Source organism: Cetorhinus maximus, chromosome 6, assembly GCF_964194155.1.
Source record: "Cetorhinus maximus chromosome 6, sCetMax3.hap1.1, whole genome shotgun sequence".
Lineage (NCBI taxonomy): Eukaryota > Metazoa > Chordata > Chondrichthyes > Lamniformes > Cetorhinidae > Cetorhinus > Cetorhinus maximus.
The window spans coordinates 118,726,750-118,747,269 of NC_135884.1; positions in this window are offsets into that span (position 1 = coordinate 118,726,750).

The following is a 20,520-nucleotide window of genomic DNA, read 5'->3' on the forward strand; positions in this document are numbered from 1 at the left end:
AGAATATGATTTTAAAAAGTGACTTGACCTTTGCTTAGTATGCTATACCGGCACATTCTAATTATATTGTAGTGTATAAATTAACATGTGGAATCACCTGTTGTACAACTTTTTGAGCTGAGGGAGTGCTGCACTGTCAGAGGTGCCATCTTTCAGCTGAGAAGTTAAACTGTCCACGCAGGTTTAAAAGATCCCATGGCACTATTTTGAAGAAGAGCAGGGGGGTTATCCCCAGTGTCCTGGTCAATATTTATCCCTCAGTACTTCATTGGCAAATAAGTGTTTTGGGACATCTGATGGTTGTGAAAAGGTGCTATATAAATGTAAGTCTTTCTTTTTTCTTTATACAGCTGAATTCTAATAAAAGGATTCTATAGCCAAATTCTAGAAATAGTCTACTTAACAGAAAATGCTATGCCATTTAAAATTGAGCATTTCTCAGTTTGAGAAGCAGGCAGTCAATGTACTCCTAGGCTTCTCTTCCTCCGTAACTGGTTGCTAGGAAATACACAAGAATTACCCATGATTTCCCATAAACTGATTTTCTCTGTGTGCAAATGCTTCTCCTCCACACTGTACCTCTGAGATTGAAAACTCACTGTTTAGAGATTATGGCTGCAAACCCATACATTTCCACTGTGTGGCACAATGCATTGAACTGTGCCATTGCATATGCCATGAATCAGATTTGTAATATGTGCCTCGTTTAATCAATCATGCTTTAACTGAATCTCAAATAAAACACCATTGTACAAAATAATCTCTTCTCAAAATAGTTATTAATGTGCAAAAAATGGTAAGATGCAAGAATGACAATTATTTATTGTGCTGATCATCAACATATGAATAATTAGGAAATATTGTGTATTTGGATAAAGAACTCTTAATGACTTTGACAATCAGAATTCAGTTTTTGGATTAGGTATTCTTTACTTGTTTTTTTTCACAATTACAATGTACAGCACTAATAGTATCAAATTTTTACAAATCAAGAGTGTTGTTTTCTTTTCTGCTACAGAAAATTATGTGCCAGAGCTTATGCAAAATGAATGCATTAACCTTTTCCTTCAAAGTGAACACATTTTTATGACTCTCCACAAACAGAGTGTGGGATGGCCCAACCTATAGATTTCTCCAAACATACATGTATCTTATGATTTAACTTATGAATAACCTTTGAAATGTGTGAAAGTCCCTCTCACCAATTTTCCTTCCCTCCTGCAGATGACCAGATGAGACTAACAAACTCACATTGAGAGGTCCTCAAAGCAAATGTTAGTAGAAGTTGGGATTCTTTGATTTGGATTCCACCACTCTGATACTCCCTTATTAACAAAATTAGGGTGTTTGTTTTTTTACATTTCAGACTTGTAATCTATGCTGTTGAATGTAGGTTATTTGGTCAGATGTTAGTGTGATAACATTTTAAAACCTAAGAGAGATGACATTAATCTGTGTTTCTGTCTGATATTGGAACATCCTGGGGTCATTTTTTTTGCATCTGTTTACACCTCAAATAGGTTTTTAGTTTATCTCATTCTTAAAGTTGCAACTACTCAATTCAACCTGAAGGTTTACCATCCATTAAGATGGTAAACAGCAAAAATCTTCAAATCTAATATCTCAATGGAGAATAACAGATCAGCATTGGAAAACTGTGACACTTTGATGTCACAAATTACAGCGAAACACAAGCTGGTTGGGAACACTGTGCAAATGCACTCAGTGTGCTTTGGAGCTTACCCCAAACTACTTTCACAATCACTTCTGAGGAATGGAGTGGGGGTTCCCCTTTTCCAAGCTTTCCTGTCAGTGAGTTTTAGTGTTTCAAATTGTATATTCTGGTAATACCGCCCATCGGTTTCAGATTTTCCTGTGTAATTTCTTAAGACAAGGAAAGTTATTCTTTCTTTTCGCAAGGTCATGGCACTGGACCAGTTATTTTATTGCAAACTACACAGACTGCTAATGCAGCAAATGTACTCTATTTTATTAGGGCCTAATACCATGTTATGCAGCTGCCTGAACATAAATGGATGGCACCACAGAATAGTGGAACACATGCTAATTTCCCAGTTAGCTAAGTTCACAATCTGTAGGTGATATTGAGTAAAGGTTGGCTGTCCACAGGGAAGCAATGAAGCTAATGAAATGTCTTTGAGGCATTGAGTAGGATTCTTTAACCTGGTACCAAAGAAAAACAATGAAATTGAAGCTAGAGGTTAAAATCCCATCACCTAAACTTTTAAATATTATAGTATGACAAACTAATTTACCCAGTCCTTTCTCTCAGATTACCACAACTATTAAGCATAGACCTCAAGTTTGAAATTGCACAGTATTTTCTTCAGAAGTCAAGATTTGTTTCAAAAAGGTAGCTGAAGCAAACAAAAAAGTAATCAAATTTAGCTTTTGAGATATGAAAGTGGAAGCTTGCTAAATTAAATTTGAAAGCAATCATATATTAGTTTTTGTACTGCTCACATTCCAACCTGATATTGTTTCACTCTAGGTCATGTCACCAGAACCATTATCTTTTTTGTTTTTTATTTTAAATCAAAACCAGGTCACATAATGGGTATTGCTGTGGCTTGATCAGGGTACAGGGAACAATTTTAGCTCTGGAGAAAATATATAAAATGTTATTCCAAACAATCTGCTTTTATTAAAGGTACATCGTCCTCCAATTATTCCTCAACTTTCGTCCACTCTTAATGGTCCTCCCAGGCCTCTATCCATTCTGCTGTCTGGATCTAATCACAGAGAAACACATGGAGAAACAGCACACTGATGTTTACTTCACCTTTTATCTGTGGGACCTTGTGCCAAAGCCAGCCCAGTTGATGGGATGGCTCTGGCAGTTGTAAGAGTGTGATATGAGATGTACTTGGCTGGCCTCTGCCAGTTATTGGTGGATTTGATATTACAGCACAAAACTGACTGTAAATTGATACTTTTTATAGCTGTTCTCAGGATGTGGTTGAGGACATGTTTACTATCCATCCTGAGTTACCCCAAGATAATTGACAGTATGCTATACAGTTTGACACTGGAGTAATATGTAAGCCAGACTGTATAGAGGTGGCTATAGTCAACAAAAGGACAGTAGTGAAGCATTTAGATTTTTACAACATTTTGGCAGATTTCACTGATATTTTATCTAATGCCAGCCTACAAATCACCAGGTTTTAATGAATTCAGTTTCCCAACTTGCCATGGTAAGATTTGAACTCACAGCCTCTGAAATACCAAAACACTAGGCTACCGAAGTCAGTTACCACATTGAAAGAAGCTAAATGATGGCTAATGTAAGAAATGAGAAACAAAACCATCATGGTTCCTTATAGAGGTTGGGATTAAGGTACACCAGAGAAAGCATTGGTCTGATCATTATGCGTAGCAATGTTATCAATCGATCCAAAAAGATGAGGTAGATTTTCCACATAAAACTGACTGCTGATCAGCTGCCTATTATAGAAACTGCCCAATTAATCTAAATGGAAATTAAGATTAGATTATTCCTACGATTGGTGCTGACCCACAATGCCAGTTTTATGCCTGGATGGAAAGTTTAAGATTTACCCCAATGTTTTTGCAAATATGTAGAGCTAGAAAAGCAGTTCTTCCTCTGCTGGTGGACTAGAGGGACCTTTAATTTGTATCTGATTCTTCTTATGATTGTGCTGGGTGGGCACAATAATGGATGACAACAGTGGGACATATTTCATTCTCCAGCACTTGACATGTGTCACCAACACAAACACAATCTCCAGGCAAAAACATCACAGGATAGGCAGATCAGTACAAAATAGTTTGGACAATTAGTAACTTAGTTATTCATTATCTTGTAAATAAATTTATGAGTTTCACATTTCATTGCTTTTAATGGCAGATGCCATGTCTGTTCATTTCATTTCAGTTCTTTACGCTGACAATTTTAATTATATTGCAAATTTATAAAATATTGTTACAACATATATTATTTGTTCTTTTTTTCTAGTTAAACTTTGTCCTGATAGTTAATCCCGATTTATAAACATGAGAACATTATTGTGTAAATGGGAAACATTGAAAGTGCAATGAAGCTGTTAAGATGTCTTTCATGTATCAAGTTGGATTCTTCAGCTTGAAAGCAGAAATAAGAAAATCAATGCTAGAAGCTAAAAATACCAAAATTAAAACTGCAATATACATACATTGATTTTAGCAAAGTCATGCCTTTATATTTCCCATTTTCACATGCTTTCCTTTAAACATTCACATTTTAAATTAAATCAATCTATTAAAAGTATCCATTCACACTATACATAGATACAAAAACTGTCAAAATTAGAATTTTTTCTAGATTGAATCACCAATATAGCAAACTCATTCAGAAAAGGAAGAAATGGGTGTTTCCTATATTTGTAAAACTAGACTTGTAAAAGGATGTGGTTACTTGCTATATCAAATGACTGTCACCAGAGTAAATGTCTGGTGTGAGATCAAGAATCCCAGGAGTATCATTAGGAAGTTCAACGATACAATCCTATAAATGTCACTAAAAATATCAAGGCTGTGTTAATTATTATTTATTTTAAACTCCAATTTACTAAACGTTTCTATTAACAACACCAGGACCCTGATGGGATCCTTGTTTTCTTAGTGTTGCCAAATGAATAATGTAAAGATACAACAAATTTCACTTCCTGTAACTAGAATTGAGATTTTCTATGCCTTAAATAAAAGAAAGACAAATATCCTTTTGATTTGCTTTTGCTATGATATTTCTTTCCAAGAATTATAAAAAAAAATCTTTTGACTGCAGTTCCTCAGTAGGCCTTTAAAACTTTTGGAATTACTTGATATCACATTTACTTATCTTTACTGAGTAGAGAAAACTACTTAAAATATCAAAGGTGTAAAGTGAATAGAATGAATAAAAAACAGAGAGATGGGTTAGTCATGCATAACGTACTTCAGCCTATCAGGGCACACAATGCTGCTATTATATGGCTGCTATATCTTCTGAGTGACTAAGTTTAATATGGGTTTTAGTCTATTTTTTGCATTACAGTTTCAGAAGGATAAGATAATTCCTGATTCTAATGTATATTTAATATCCCCTGTGTTACATTAAAAAGGTTTTTCTTTAACAGAGTTTTGATTTCATTCAAGCAAAGTATTTTACATCTTTCATTCACTATCAGTTGCATGAGGCAGAATGAGATTACTCATCTTTATAATAGGTCGTGTATTATAATATAGTCTGAATTTGTGATGATCAAACCATATCTGGGAATCATAGCTGGCAAAAGTGAACTTAATATCTGGTTTTGAGTAAGGAAAAATTCAGCTTTTGCAGCTTGAATTGAATACCTGGGATTATACGTTAGAATAAATACTATTTTTGACCTCAGCTTTCAGAGACCAAACTAGCTTGAAAAAAGCGGCAGGCTTTTTATACCTGAAAATGACATATAGTAAATGTTATGACTACAGAGTCCTCGAATAATTGATTCACCCACACAAGCATTTACACCCACGAGTTAAACATTTTATATACAATTCTATAACCTCTTTGAGATTCTTTTACCACTAAATTGCTGGCTGGTCCTTAATTCACTAGAATGATTGAATCCTCTTCAATGCAGAACTGTTAAAAGAGTGCAGATTCCTGCAGGCTCCCATAAGAGTAAAAGCATGGGGTTAAATACCTTTCTTGATGGCATAACTCACTGCTGCTATGCCAAACAATCACATCCCAAATTGACCTTCATTCAATACCTAAAGACAAATAGTAAGGTGTTAATCTTAGAACCTGTATACATTTCTTAATATATTAGAGGTCAGTCTGTTTGGTAATTTAAAAAAAAATAAATAGCACATACTGTACAGTTACAGAAAGATAAGATAATTTCTGATTTTAATGTATATTTAATATCCCCTGTGTTGCATTAAAAAGGCTTTTCTTTAACTGAGCTTTGGTTTCATTCAAGCAAAGTATTTTACATCTTTCATTCACTATCAGTTGCATGAGGCAGAAGGAGATTACTCATCTTTATAATAGGTCATGTATTATAATATAGTCTGAATTTGTGATGATCAAACTGTGTCTGTGAATCATAGCTGGCAAAAATGAACTTAATCTATCTGGTTTTGAGTAAGGAAAAATTCAGCTTTTGTAGCTTGAATTGAATGCCTGGGATAATATGTTAGAGTAAATACTATTTTTGACTGAAGCTTTCAAATATCAAACTAGCTTGAAAAAAGCAGCAGGCTTTTTATACCTGAGTACAAGAGCAAGGAGATTATGTTACACTTGTATAGAACACTGGTTCGGCCTCAACTGGAGTATTACATCCAGTTCTGGGCACCGCATTTTAGGGAAGATGTGAAGGCATTAGAGAGAGTGCAGGAAAGATTCATGAGAATGGTTCCAGGGATGAAGATAGATTGGGGAAGTTGGAACTGTTTTCCTTGGAGGAGAGAAGGCTGAGAGGAGATTTGACAGAGGTATTCAAAATCATGAGGAACCTGGACAGAGTAGACAGAGAAACCCTGTTTCCACTAGTGAAAGGATTGGGGGTGAGCGGGCACAGATCTAGGTAATTAACAAAAGAAGCAATGACGACATGAGGAAAAACCTTTCCACGCAGTGAGTGGTTAGGATCTGGAATGCCCTGTCTGAGTATGTGGTGAGGCAGGTTCTATCGAGGCATTCAAAAGAAAATTAGGCAGTTGTCTGAAAATGAAGAATGTACAGGGCTATGGGGAGAAGGCAAGGGAATCACTCTAGGTGAATTTTTCATTCAGAGAGTTGGTGCATAGATGATGGGCTGAATGGCTTCCTTCTATGCTGTAACAGTTCTGTGATTCTGGGAAATATTAATTGGATTATTGCAAAGAAAAAAGGCTGTATTTTATTTTTTTGTGTGCTGACATGAGTGCCAACATCTTGGTCCCATTTTATTTGTTCTTGGAAAGTAAACGTTGCAGGCAAGATGAGCATTTATTGCCCATCCCTAATTGCCCTTGAGAAGATGGTGCTGAGCTGTCTTGTTAAACCACTGCAGTCCATATAATGTAGGTACATCCAGAGTGCTTTAGGGTGGGAGTTCCAGGCTTTTGACCCAATGGCAGCGAAGGCACAGCGATATATTTGCAAGTCAGGAAAGTGAGTGACTGTGGGGGAACTTTCAGTTGGCGGTGTTCCCATGTGTCTGCTGCCTTTGTCCTTCTAGGTGATAGAGGTCATGGGTTTGGAAGGTGCTGTTGAAGAAGCCTTGGCAAGTTGCTGCAGTGCATCTTGTAGATGATACACGTGGTTGCCATTTGTGGTGGAGTGAATGTTTAAGGTGGTGGATGGGGTTTCGATCAGTTGGGCTGCTTCATATTGGACGTTGCTAAACTTCTTGAGGATTGATGGAGCTGTACTCATCCAGACAACTGAAGAGCATTCCATCACGCTATTGACTTATGCCTTGTAGTTGATGGACAGGCTTCTGGGGAGTCCAGAGGTGAGTTGCTCACTGCAGAGTTCCCTGTCCCCTAACCTGTTCTTGTTGCCACAGTATTTATATGGCTGGTCAAGTTATGTTTCTTTTTTTTTATTCATTAATGGGATATGGGCATCGCTGGCTAGGCCGGCATTTATTGCCCATCCCTAATTGCCCTCGTTCGGATGTTGATAGTGGAGAATTCAGTATGGTAATGGCATTGAATTTCAGGGGCAGATGGTTAGATTCTCTCTTGCTGTGGATGGTCATTGCCTGGCACTTGTGTGACATGAACGAATGCCACTTACCACTTATCAGTCCAAGCCTGCAAATATTGTCCAGGTCTTGCTGCCTAGAGGCACAGACTGCTTCCATATCTGAGGGATTGTAAATGGTACTGAACACTGTGCAATCACCAATGAACATCCCCGCTTCTGACTTTATTATGGCGGTAAGGTGGTTGATCAAGCAGCTGAAGATGATTGGGCCGAGGCCACTACATTGAGGAACCTGTGCAATGGTGTCCATGGGCTGAGGTGATTGACCTCTAATAATCATAACCCTTTTCTTTTGCGCTAGATGTGGCTCCAACCAGTGGAGAGTTTTCCCCCTGATCTCCATTGACCTCAATTTTACTCTGGCACCTTGATGTTACACTTGGTCAAATGCTGCCTTGATGTCCAGGGCAGTCAGTCTCACCTCACCTTGAATTCAGCGCTTTTGATTATGTTTGGACTAAGGCCAAATGAGGTGTGGAGCTGAGTGGCCTTCGTGGAACCAAACTGAGCTCTGGTGATAAAAACAAAAAGCTAAAAGCTACTGCGGATGCTGGAAATCCAAAACAAAAACAGAATTACCTGGAAAAACTCAGCAAGTCTGGCAGCATCGGCGGAGAAGAAATCAGTTAACGTTTCGAGCCTTCATGGCCCTTCGGCAGAACTGGAGCATAGTTAGAAGAAGGGAGAAATATAAATTGGTTTAAGGTGGGTGGGGGGCGGGGGGGTGGGGGGGTGGGGTTGGTGGGGGGGTGGAGAGACACATTGAGGGTGTGGTGTGGTGATTGTGGAGATGAGCAGATAATCAAAAGATGTCACAGACAAAAGGGTCAAAGAGGTGTTGAAGGTGGTGGTATTTGTCTGCGAAAAGTGCTAATTAAGAATGGAAGACAGGATATTCAAAGTACAGCTCTAGTGGGGGTGGGGTGGAAAGACTAAAGGTTTTAGTTTTAGATTTAAAAATAATGGAAATAGGTGGGGAAAGAAGAATCTATATAAATTATTGAAAAAAAAAAGCGGGGGGGGGTGAAAGAAACGGGGTGGGGATGGGGGGAGGGGGAGGTGAGCAGGTTGTACTGAGTAAGTGCCACTTGACAGCACTGTTGATGACACCTTCCGGTACTTAGTTAATGACCGAGAATAGACTGACGGGGCAGAAATTGACCAGAGTGGATATGTCCTGCATTTTGTGGACAGACCTACCTGTGCAATTTTCCACATTGTCGGGTAGCTGCTTGTGTGTAGCTGCACTGGAACAGCTTGGCTGAGGGTGTGACTAGTTCTGTAGCACAAGTCTTCAGTGCTACAACCGAGATGCTATTTTGTCTATTTGGTTAATTGATACAAAGCAGGAACAAATATTACTGAACTTATTAAAATTCATACTGCCATAATTTTATATTGGCTTAATGGAAATCTGAAGGGGTGTTGGACACAAAATAGCATTTTTGGGTCATCTCAACAATTTGACTGTTTCCCTCATCCAAGCATGAAAAGCAAATGTGTTTAAAATTTTTGGACATCTAATACATTAATGTGACATATATGCATGTTTTTAATTCAAAGGTCATCTAGCACTTTTAAAGCTTTGAGGCAAATATTCTACAGTTGCACGAGGCTGTTTTCTGACTTTTCATGCTCACCTTATCGTAAAATTGTGTTGGTATTGTTAGGATGTTGTATTAAGATGTTCTAGATTATGTCTAGACTACAAACAAGACACACAAGCAAGGACAAGGTGACTAATTATGCTAAGTACATTGAATTTAGCCAAAGTACAGTTTTTGTTGGAATACTAAACTTTCAATGATTGTAAGCATGAGGAACATTGGCTATTATTATAAACAGCTTCATTTCAGTACCAGGGAACACATTGCAAAACAGTCATTAGAACATTCAATTGAAATTATTTCTCACTGTTATTCAGTAAATCCTGTAAATTAAATTATTTCTTTCTTTCAAAGTACCAGAGAACTTCAAAATTCTCCCAGTCTAATACCCTCACCGCCAAGAGATCTGGCATGAAAATATGAACAATAATTTATTTTTCTACAGCAACCAGTATTCTTCTGTGATTGATCAATGATGCAGTTTTTAGAAGTCTTGACCTGCATATCTACCTTGGAACTATGTAAGTCTATCACAAACATCGACAATTAATTTTGTTTCCAATTTTTGCATTTGCTTTACAAAGGACGGCCATGTGGTGTCACTAGTGTGTCTGGAATATCTCTGGTTAATTACTTTATTTGGTAATTCAAGCAATTCAGAATCTCATAGTTTGAATAAAGTTTTTGGAAGATAGTAGAAGAATAGAATCAAAGTTTTATACCCTTCTTTCTACTGTTGCTTAGTTTTCTCCATAATTACACCTATTATTTATTTGCAATATGCAACCAAGTATGTCCAGCAACTCAATGTGAGGTGTCTAGTTGTGTGAGTGAAGAGAATTGGCATGCTTCCTTCTGTTTACGTGTTAGCATGCTTCTCATTTGCTGCTTATCCTGCTGGCTAGCAGCAATGTGAAAAGGAAAGCCAAATGTGTAAGTCTCTCCCCATCAGTACAAAGCCTCTCCATCAGCAAGTCCTCACCTGCGACTTCTCGTAGCAACACTGCGAGTCCCTTGAAGCCCCAGGCTAAAATGTCTGAGGTACTCAGAGGATACTTGGCTCCCAGGAATGCAGTGTGCAGGCCCACCGGCATGTGATCACACCCTGGCATTCACCATCCAAACTCCCAGCTATGGGAGAATAGCTCCACAGCCTTCTGGATACCTCGGGCGAGTTGAAGGCTAAGGGAGTTAACCCTGACAAAAAATCTGGAGTGGAACCCAAAGGTAGACTGATGTCTAAATATTAATCTTGCCGGCAACTCCTACAACCAAGCCGGTGCCAACTGCTTTGTATTTCATTGGATCCAACTGGGGAGGTTGGGAGCGGGACCCTGATGTTTGGGAAAACCAGGGTCTCCATAATTATTGCCCAGGCTTGCACCTTGGAGAGGACATTCCAGTTTCACTGCCGAGCATCAACACAACATGGGAGACAGCAGTTATGAGTGATAAGTCTAACCCGAGTGGTGTAGAGAACGGGCACTACAGGTTGCCTCCAATGATGTGAGGGACCATCATGTCCCACAGGTCAGCCAATGGCAGCCTCATGTTGGGCAGCCCCTGATTAGTAAGGTGCTGATCCGCCACAGTCCATTTGCTTCAGTCGGTGCTTGAAGCTTAGAATCTCTACTCAACAAGTGGATGGAATCCATCATATCAGCTAAACAAAAGGAACAAATGAAAGAAGATGCCAACTCTTTGATTGGTAAGGCGGAATGTCAGGCTCATGGGCATGGGACTGACAGAGGACTTGCAGCTGATCGATAATGCATACAAAACAGCTGTGATCAACATGACACTTGATAGGCTGAACATTGTTTCCCTACAAGGGGCCAGGCTCACCAAAGGGGATCACTGAAGGAAAAACCTAACACGTTCATCTGGCAGGGGAGGAGTTCAGAGGGAATGCGTGAGCATGGTGTGGGCTTCGCTGTAAGGAACATGCTGCTCTTGATGATAGAACAGCCCGCAAATGGTTCAGAACGTGTTCTCTCCACCTGTCTCTCAACTCAAACAGGGCCAGTTAACCTCATGAGTATGTATGCCTCACTGCTGTGCTGCACCACAGGGGTGACAAACCAGTTCTATCAGGAGCTTAACATTGCTATCAGCAGAATCCCTAAGTCAGAACATTTTTACCGACTGAGGGATTTCTACATAGTAATGGGCACAGACCATGGTTGGATGATCCATCTTGGCCTCATCCTCCCAGCTATTCTTCAGTCAATTCAATTCACTCCATGTGACATCAAGAAATGGCTGAAGGCAGCAGATACTGCAAAGGCTATGGGCCCTGACAACATCCCAGCAGTAGCACTGAAAACTTGTGCTCCAGAACTAGCCACGTCCCTAGCCAAGTTATTTCAGCACAGCTACAAAACTGACATCTACTTGACAATGGGAAAAATTGCCCGGGTATCTCCTATCCACAAAAAGCAGGACAAATCCAGTACGACCAATTACCACCCCATCAATGTACCCTTGATCATCAGCAAAGTGATGGAAGATGTCATTAACGGTGTTATTAAGTGCCACTTACACAACATTAACCTACTCACCAGTGCTTGGGTTCTGCCAGGACCACTCGGCTTCTGACCTCATTACAACCTTGTTACAAACATGGAAAAAAGAGATGAACTCCAAATGTGTGGTCAGAGTGATTGCCCTTGACATCAAGGCAGCATTTGACCAATTGTGGCATCAAGGAGCCCAAGCAAAATTGAAGTTAATGGAAATCAGTGGGAAAACTCACCACTGGTTGGAGTTATACCTAGCACAAAGGAAGATGGTTGTGGTTGTTGGAGGCAAAACATCTCAGCCCTGGACCGTGCTGCAGGAGTTCCTCAGGGTGGTGTCCAAGGCCAAACCACGTGCAGTTGCTTCATCAATGCCCTTCCTTCCTTTATAAGGTCAGAAGTGGGGATATTTGAGGATGATTGCGCAATGTTCAGCACCATTTGTGACTCCTCAGGTACTGAAGCAGTCCGTGCCCATATGCAGCAAGACCTGGACAATATTCAGGCTTGGGCTGTTAAGTGGCATGTAACACTTGTGTCACACAAATGCCAGGCAATGACCATCTCCGACAAGAGAGAATCTAACCATTGCCCCTTGACATCCAATAACATTACCATCGCTAAATCCCCCACTATCAACATCCTGGGGGTTGCTATTGACCAACAACTGAATTGGACTAGACATATAAATATGATGGCTGCAATAACAAGTCAGAACCTGGGACTTCTGCTGTGAGTATCTCACCTCCGCAAAGCTGTCCACCATCTAGAATGCAAAAGTCAGGAGTGTGGTTGAATATTCTCCAATTTCTTGGATGAATGCAGCTCCAATGAACACTCGAAGCTCAACACAATCAAGAACAAAGCAGCCCATTTGATTGGCACCCCAGCCACCAAAGTAAACATTCACTTCCTCCACCACCGACACACAGTGACAGCAGTCTGTACCATCTACAAAATGCACCATAGCAACTTGCCAAAGCTCCTTCAACAGCACATTCCAAACCATGACCTTTACCACCTTGAAGGACAAGGGTGGCAGATGCATGGGAACACCACCACCATAAGTTCCCCTCTAAACCACACGCCATTCCCAATCTGGAACTATGTCACTGCTCCTTCATGGTCGCTGGGTCAAAATCCTGGAACTCCTGTTCCAACATTACTGTGTGTGTGTACCTAGACCAGGTGGACTGCAGCTGTTCAAGAAAACTGTCCACCAGCACCTTCTCAAGGATATTTAGGGATGAGCAATAAATGATGGTCTTGCGAGTGACGCCCACATCCCATGAAAGAATAAAACAAAAATAAGGCATAGCCCCACCTCCTTGGACATCATGAGCAGAATTTTACGTTCTGTGGATAGGCGCGCGCCCAACTTGAACGGGCGTAAAATCGTGCGAGATGATGCCAGGCGAGCGTTCCGAAGTCATCGTGCACTCGGGCAATATTTCACTCGGTGGGCGCGGTGAGAGTCAAAAGCACGCCCGTCGACAATTAAGCCCATTAAAGGCGCAATTGTCAGTGATTTTTCGTGGTCTGTCTAACCTTACAGCTGGCGGACAGGCCAACTGGCCAGGCGGCCTTCACATTATTGATGAAACCTCATCCAAGGGCGCAATGAAATCTCCGTTAGGAAATAAAATAAAAAGAAATATCTAGGAACAGCATTTTTATGAGGAAAGCTTTCAGGTGTTTGATTGTGCTGCATGGACTTTTTTTGCAGCTTTTTTTTGTGCTTTATTTTATTATTTGGAGGTCTGCAGCTCCCTGAGGCAGCTGTCTGCCTTCAGGGAGCTCAGTGGAAGTACTGACCCGTGCCCACGGTAATGTCGTCGCCCGCCTTCTTCCCGCCCCACCCCGGCAGCGCTGAGCTTTTCAAGCATTAATTGGCCAGCCAGCGTGAAATTGGGGTCAGGGGCCCGTTTCTTGACTGCTCCCGGGCCCGCCGAACGCGCGCTCAACGAGGGAAAAATTCAGGACCATGGCTTGGGAAAGATAAATGAGAATGGACAAAGACTCCTTGAGCTTTGCTGCTACTATGAGCTCTGTGTAAGTAACTCTTTCTTTCAGAACAAACTATGCCACAAGGTGTCCTGGAGACACCAGCTGAACCTGATCGTCACCAGGTGTGACCCTCTCAACATCATTCTCAACACATGCAGCTACCACAGCGCTGACTGAAAAACAGAATACTCATTGGTGTGCACCAGGGTTAGGATGTTTTTTAGTTCAAAGCAGAAATGCCGTCCTTGTATCCACGTCAGCCACACTGCCTGCCCAGATAAGAGCCGGCAATTCCTTGACTCGATTGAACAGGCACTTGCCTGCATTCCCACAGAATGTAGAAACAAAATGTAATGTACTGTGAGACACCATTTGCAGTAATGCATTCATAGAAACATAGAAAATAGAAGCAGGAGTAGGTCATTCGAGCCTGCTCTGCCATTCAATATGATCATGTCTGATCCTCTATGTCAATGCCATACTCCTGCGCTCTCCCCATACCCTTTTATGCCTTTAGAGTCTAGAATTCTTTCTATTTCGTTCTTAGATATATTCAGACCAACATATGGGAAGCTGGAGTGAAAAATGCTGACTGGTTCTAGGATAGTAACACTGTAATGGAACTTGACATTGAAGTCAAGCAATCCACTCTCATTAATTATGAGATCCAAGCAAGAAGATTCTGAACGCACTAAGGTCTGCTTGAAGGGAAGATGCTGCACTAATGACTATTGGTTACAAATTTGCCAGAATATCCAGATATCCTCTGACACAGGGAATTCTAGGGGCATATATAATGGGATCAAAAAGGCAACAGGTGCATCAGCAAAGAAATCCTGTTTATCGTTTGAGACAAAGGTGACCATGGTCATCATCTGGGTGTTTAGTGCGGTTGTGATTCGGTACGCAGATGACTGCTAAGGGCGATCTGCTCTTGGAAGGTTCCCCTGCAAATAGGACAGGACACCACAGACAAAGGAGGCTGCACCCTTTTTTTATTTGGTTGCACCAAGTCCAGCAATCCTGGGCGATCTTCTCCCAGGACTCAAGTCGATATCAAAACGTCTAAGTGAAGCCTTCAGAGTGTCCCTGTAGTGCTTCCTTTGACTGTCATGAAAGCACACCACAGACTCAAGCAAAAAAGCCTTGAAGTCTTGAGCGAAATGCAGCTTGCCGGGTTCACAGCACTTATGTTCAGTTGTGAAACATGTACGTGCTCGGATGATCCAGGGTAGGGGGATCATTCCGGCGGGCTGGCCTTATAACGATAGGCAGATGTATTACAGTGAAGTTCCTGATGTGCAGCAGTGGGAAACATGGCCCACCATTGACGGGTGGAAAGGATGATTGCAAGCTGGTTTCACAATGGTGTGAAACCAATTTTTGCACTTCCTGCCATATTATCCACTCATGCTCGCCATGACACTTGATGCCAGCGGGCATGGAAAATTCCACCCTCAGCCTCTCATGCGTGGAGCAGAGTGGACAGGGTTATAGATCTATGGACTTTCAGTTTGGTAGGCTGACTTACTCCTCCTCATTCCCAGACTGATGTTCGAAGACTGCTGAAGGCTATACTCGCTCTGACAATTCTTGCATGTTTCTCATCATCAATATTGTTTGGACTTTTATCAAACAATCCATAGTTGCTCCAAGCTTCCAATGACCTCCTCTGTCCCCCTTTTGCTGACAGTAACTTAGAGTGGCTGTCTCGAGGCACTTTCCTCAGCTTTTGGAGAGTTTTTAAATCCACCACCAGCAGTAAAGCCTGTTCTAATGATTCTTCTCCCCTGCACCCCTGCAACCCCCCCACTGCGCACCGCCCCCCTCCCCTCTGTGCCCCCGGCCATCCCAGTACAAACCTCCTTGAATCCTTAGAAGGCTGCAGGATGTGTCTCTTCAAGTAGAGACCGCCTCTCTACTGCACCTGGGTGTGGTAGCTCGCAAAGTCAAGCAGCCTTTTTGTCTCTGCTGATCATGGAGAACCTGTTCTGTCTTTCTGCCTGTGATACTCACTGATTTGTAGGGAAGCTTGTAACCTGGGGCTGCATCTTCCAGTCAGCGAGTGGGGGCCGGGGCCCGCTCGCTGACGTGTAAAATGATGCGTGGTGACGTCGGGCATGCGTCCCAATGTCACCCCGCATCATTTAGATTGAATGATGCATGCCTGCCAAACTGTCAAAGGTCTATTAAGGCCATTAAAAAAGTAATTAAACTGATTAATGGACCTGCCCATCCAACCTTAAGGTTGACGGGCAGGCAAAGAGCCCAGGCGGCCTTCAGAAAAAACATGAAACCTCATCCACGGGCGGGATGAGGTTTCAAGAGAGTATTAAAATTTGTATGAAATGTCTAAATAAAAGAAATTGACATGTCCCAGCTCATGTGACAGTGTCACATGAGGGGACATGTCAATCATTTTTTTATCATCTTTATTCAATATTTGACACCTGAGCCAATCTCCCTGAGGCAGCACTTTGCCTCAGGGAGATCTGTGAGCTCTTTTGCGCGCATGTGTGAAAGAGCGCACTCCTGGCTCAGGGAATCCCCCCCTGCCCGCACAGGGAGCGCATAGCGCTTCCTGGCGCACGTCATGCTGGGCAGGCCTTAATTGGCCCGCCCACGTAAAATGGCGGCGCGCCCCCAAGTGGGGGAGCCGATCGGGAACCCACATGCTCGCACCTGCTCCCACACAACCCCCCCCCACCCACCGACGGGGCGAAAGTTCACCCCCTGATCTCAAATACAGCTTCCTCTGCCCTCTCGCTATGGCAATGTGAAAAACTAATGTTGCATCCAGATAGAAATGCTAATTAGCAATTCTTGACCTGAACTCCCTTTCTTCTTAGGAATAAATGGACCATTTATAGCATAACTGTTTACAACCTTGTACCTTCAACACCTTTTTGGGACTTTGGGAGACTCAGAAACTACTCACTGTAAACTCAGAAACTGCTGCCATTGGGTCCAAGTTTGATCTCTAACAATCAAACCACCTAGGCTTACTCTCAGGCAGATTGCAGAACAGATTATGTGATCCCCTTCATTTATCCTAAATTTAAAGCCGCAGTCCCAAAATATAATAATCTTTTAAACCTCATAACACAACGAAATAGACAGCTTGAGAGAGTGTGCTGCTGAGATAAGTGAACATACCACTGTTGAGAGGCTTTTGTCATGGACTGAAACCTTGCCCTCGAGGTAGGGCTTCCCTGGTGCAGACTGGCACATTACTTCGGTTTCTTATGCTGATCGTAAGGCTGAAGTTGTCACATGTATTGGAGACAAGTCCATGCTACATAACACATCCAGCTCTAAACTGGCAGCTAGAGCACAGTCATCAGCAAACAGGAAATCATGAAGGATGTCCTTGGAGATCTTGTTCTTTGCCTGGAGTCATCTCAGATTGAGTAGCTCCCTGTCATGGGATATCTGATTGCCATGCCAGGGTCCTCATCATGGAGGGCTTTGGAGAGCATGGTGGAAAAAAACATGCTGAAGAGAGTTGGTGCGAGCAAGCAGCCCTGTTTAAATTTGTTAGTGACTGGGCACATGCCAGAAGATTCACCATTATTCAGGACACATGGAGGCTTGCCATTATGGAACTGTTAAACTATTGTGATGAATTTCTCAGAGCAGCTGAATTTCTCCATTACCTTCCAAAGGCCCTCATAGCTGATTGTAAAAGGCCTTGACCAGGTCAACAAAAGTGGTGTAGAGACCCATGTTCTGTTCCTGGCATTTCTCCTGGAACTGTCTAACTGCAACCACCACCATATCAGTGGTTCCTCAATCTTTCCTGAAACCACACAGACTCACTGGCAGCAGACTCTGCTGGAGATGTTGCACTAAGTGGTTCAGAAGGATTCTGGAAAAGGTTTTGCCAGCGATGGAGAGGAGTGGGATTCCTCTATCATTGTCGCAAGATTAGCGAGTTCTTTTCTGCTTGTACAGATGGACAGTGGAGGTATTTTGTATTCTTGTGAGATGTTCCTTTGTTCCATGTAGACTGAAAGAGTTCAGTGAGCTTCTTAACCAGGCATTGACCTCCAGCCTTGTAGGCCTCAGCTGGGGCAGCACCAGATCCTGGAGTTTTGCTGCTAGACAGGAGTTTGATTGCATTTGTCATTTCTAACAGTGTGGGAGAGTCTCCAAGACAGCAATTGATGGCAACCTCTGGCAGCCTTTTGATTGCTTTGTTACTGATGAATGAAGGCTGGTGGAAAATGTAGTTAAATTGTTCTGCCAATCTTTTTAGAATTTGGGCATTTTCTGTGAGCAGTGTTGACCTGTTGGCACCAAGAATTGGTGATGAACCAGCAGGCTGGGGCCTGTGGACAGATTTTACAGCATCAAAGAATCTCTTTCAGTCTTTGTGGTCCACGACTGAAGTTCATCTGTTTTCTGATTCACCCAAGTGTCTTGCTTCCCTCTTAAGCTTCCGTGGGATCGGGCCTGTGGATGTTTCAGTAGGCATCGTGCTTGGATAATGATGAATTGTCCTTGAGGTAAATCCTGTAGAGTGTTACGATCGCAGCTGATGTTAATATAGGACAAGTCAGATCCCAGAGTGGAACCTGGCTTGATAAATCCTAACTTTTTTTTAGAAACGGTGGAGGTAGGTTCCTGAACTAATTCACAGGAGTCTATTGATGAGCTTTTCACACAAAGAATAAAATGTTTATTAAACAAGTAAAATGAACTATACTACACCAGACAAAAAGGCTGGAAAGATCTCAGTACAAAAACAAAAAAAGATTGAAATATTCACTATCCCTTCATCCCAGCTATCTCTTTACAGACACACACAAATTTGGAAAGATAAAACAATTTATCATACCTATCTTATACACTAATATTCAAGGTAATTAAAAACATTAATTTATGGGATGTGAGCATCGCTGGCTAGGCCAACATTAATTCCCATCCCTAATTTCCCTTGAGCAGGTGGTGGTGAGTTGCCTTCTTGAACCGTTGTAGTCCATGTGGTGTAGGAACACCCATAGTGCTGTTAGAGAGGGAGTTCCAGGATTTTGACCCAGTGACAGTGAAGGAATGGTGATATATTTCCAAGTTAGGATGGTGAGTGTCTTGGAGGGGAACTTCCAGGTGGTGGTGTTCCCATGTATCTGCTGCCCTTGTCCTTCTAGATGGCAGTGGTTGTGGGTTTGGAAGGTACTGTCTAAGAAGCCTTGGTGAATTGCTGCAGTGCATCTTGTAGATGGAGCACACTGCTGCCACTGTGCGTCGGTGGTGGAGGGAGTGAATGTTTGTGGAAGGGGTGCCAATCAAGCGGGCTGCTTTGTGCTGGATGGTGCTGAGCTTCTTGAGTGTTGTTGGAGGCAAGTGGAGAGTATTCCATCACACTCCTGACTTGTGCCTTGTAGATGGTGGACAGGTTTTGGGGAGTCAGGAGGTGAGTTACTTGCCGCAGGATTCCCAGACTCTGACCTGCTCTTGTAGCCACAGTATTTATGTGGCTATTCCAGTTCAGTTTCTGGTCAATGGTAACCCCCAGGATGTTGATAGTGGGGATTCAGCGATGGTAATGCCATTGAATGTCAAAGGGCGATGGTTAGATTCTGTCTTTTTGGAGGTGGTTATTGCCTGGCACTTGTGTACCATAAATGTTACTTGCCTCTTGTCAGCCCAAACCTGGATGATGTCCAGGTCTTGCTGCATTTGGACATGGCCTGCCTCACTCTCTGAGGAGTCGTGAATGGTGCTGAATATTGTGCAATCATCAGCAAACATCCCTAAGTCTGACCTTATGATGAAAGGAAGGTCATTGATGAAGCAGCTGAAGATGATTGGGCCGATGACACTACCCCGAGGAACTCCTGAACTGTAGTTCCCAAATTCCAAACTCTCAATTCAGGTAAGTATTTTTAGGTTTCCTAACACAATTTCCCTCAGAAGGAAAAAAGCTTCACTACAGTGAAGGTTTCTTTACAATGGCTTTACAACTTTCTTTACAAGAACTCAACATTACAAATTTCTAACAAATAGCTTCTCACATATTATACAGATCACCTTTCAATTTTGTTTCACAACTACATGTCATATTGTACACAGATAAAGGTTTAACCAAAACAAAAGTCAAAACATGTAATAAGTATGATTAGCAGAATTTAAACAGCATAAAATTATCACAACTCAACTTTTACGTTTCTTCTATGCCCTTCCTTTAAACTTTGAATAGAACACCAACAATTATATGGCTTCTGGCCATAATTTTTTCAAGGTGTACCAAAGGTCGTGAAGATATATTAAAGTTTTCTTTAGCAACATATTGACCAGCTTCTATTTGTATTTTGTAATACCGTTTCAACCTTGCTGGTGTGACTGCAAACCAATAGTCTGGTGGTCTTCCCCTCTTCAAATAGGGATGTACGTCAGTCATATTATGTGATACAAATGTCTTGTGCCTAGGTTTCTCAACTTCAATACAGAAGAACATTGGATTTTTCTAACTTTTCTCCTCTGCTAATGGAAACTTGCCTTCAATGGGTCCTTTACATTTGCAACGGACACCGTGTAAGTCTGATTGGCAACCAACTTCAAAATTATCTTCCTCACTCATTTCTTCCATAATAGATTTTCTCTCTTCATCATTTTGATCAGCACCAGA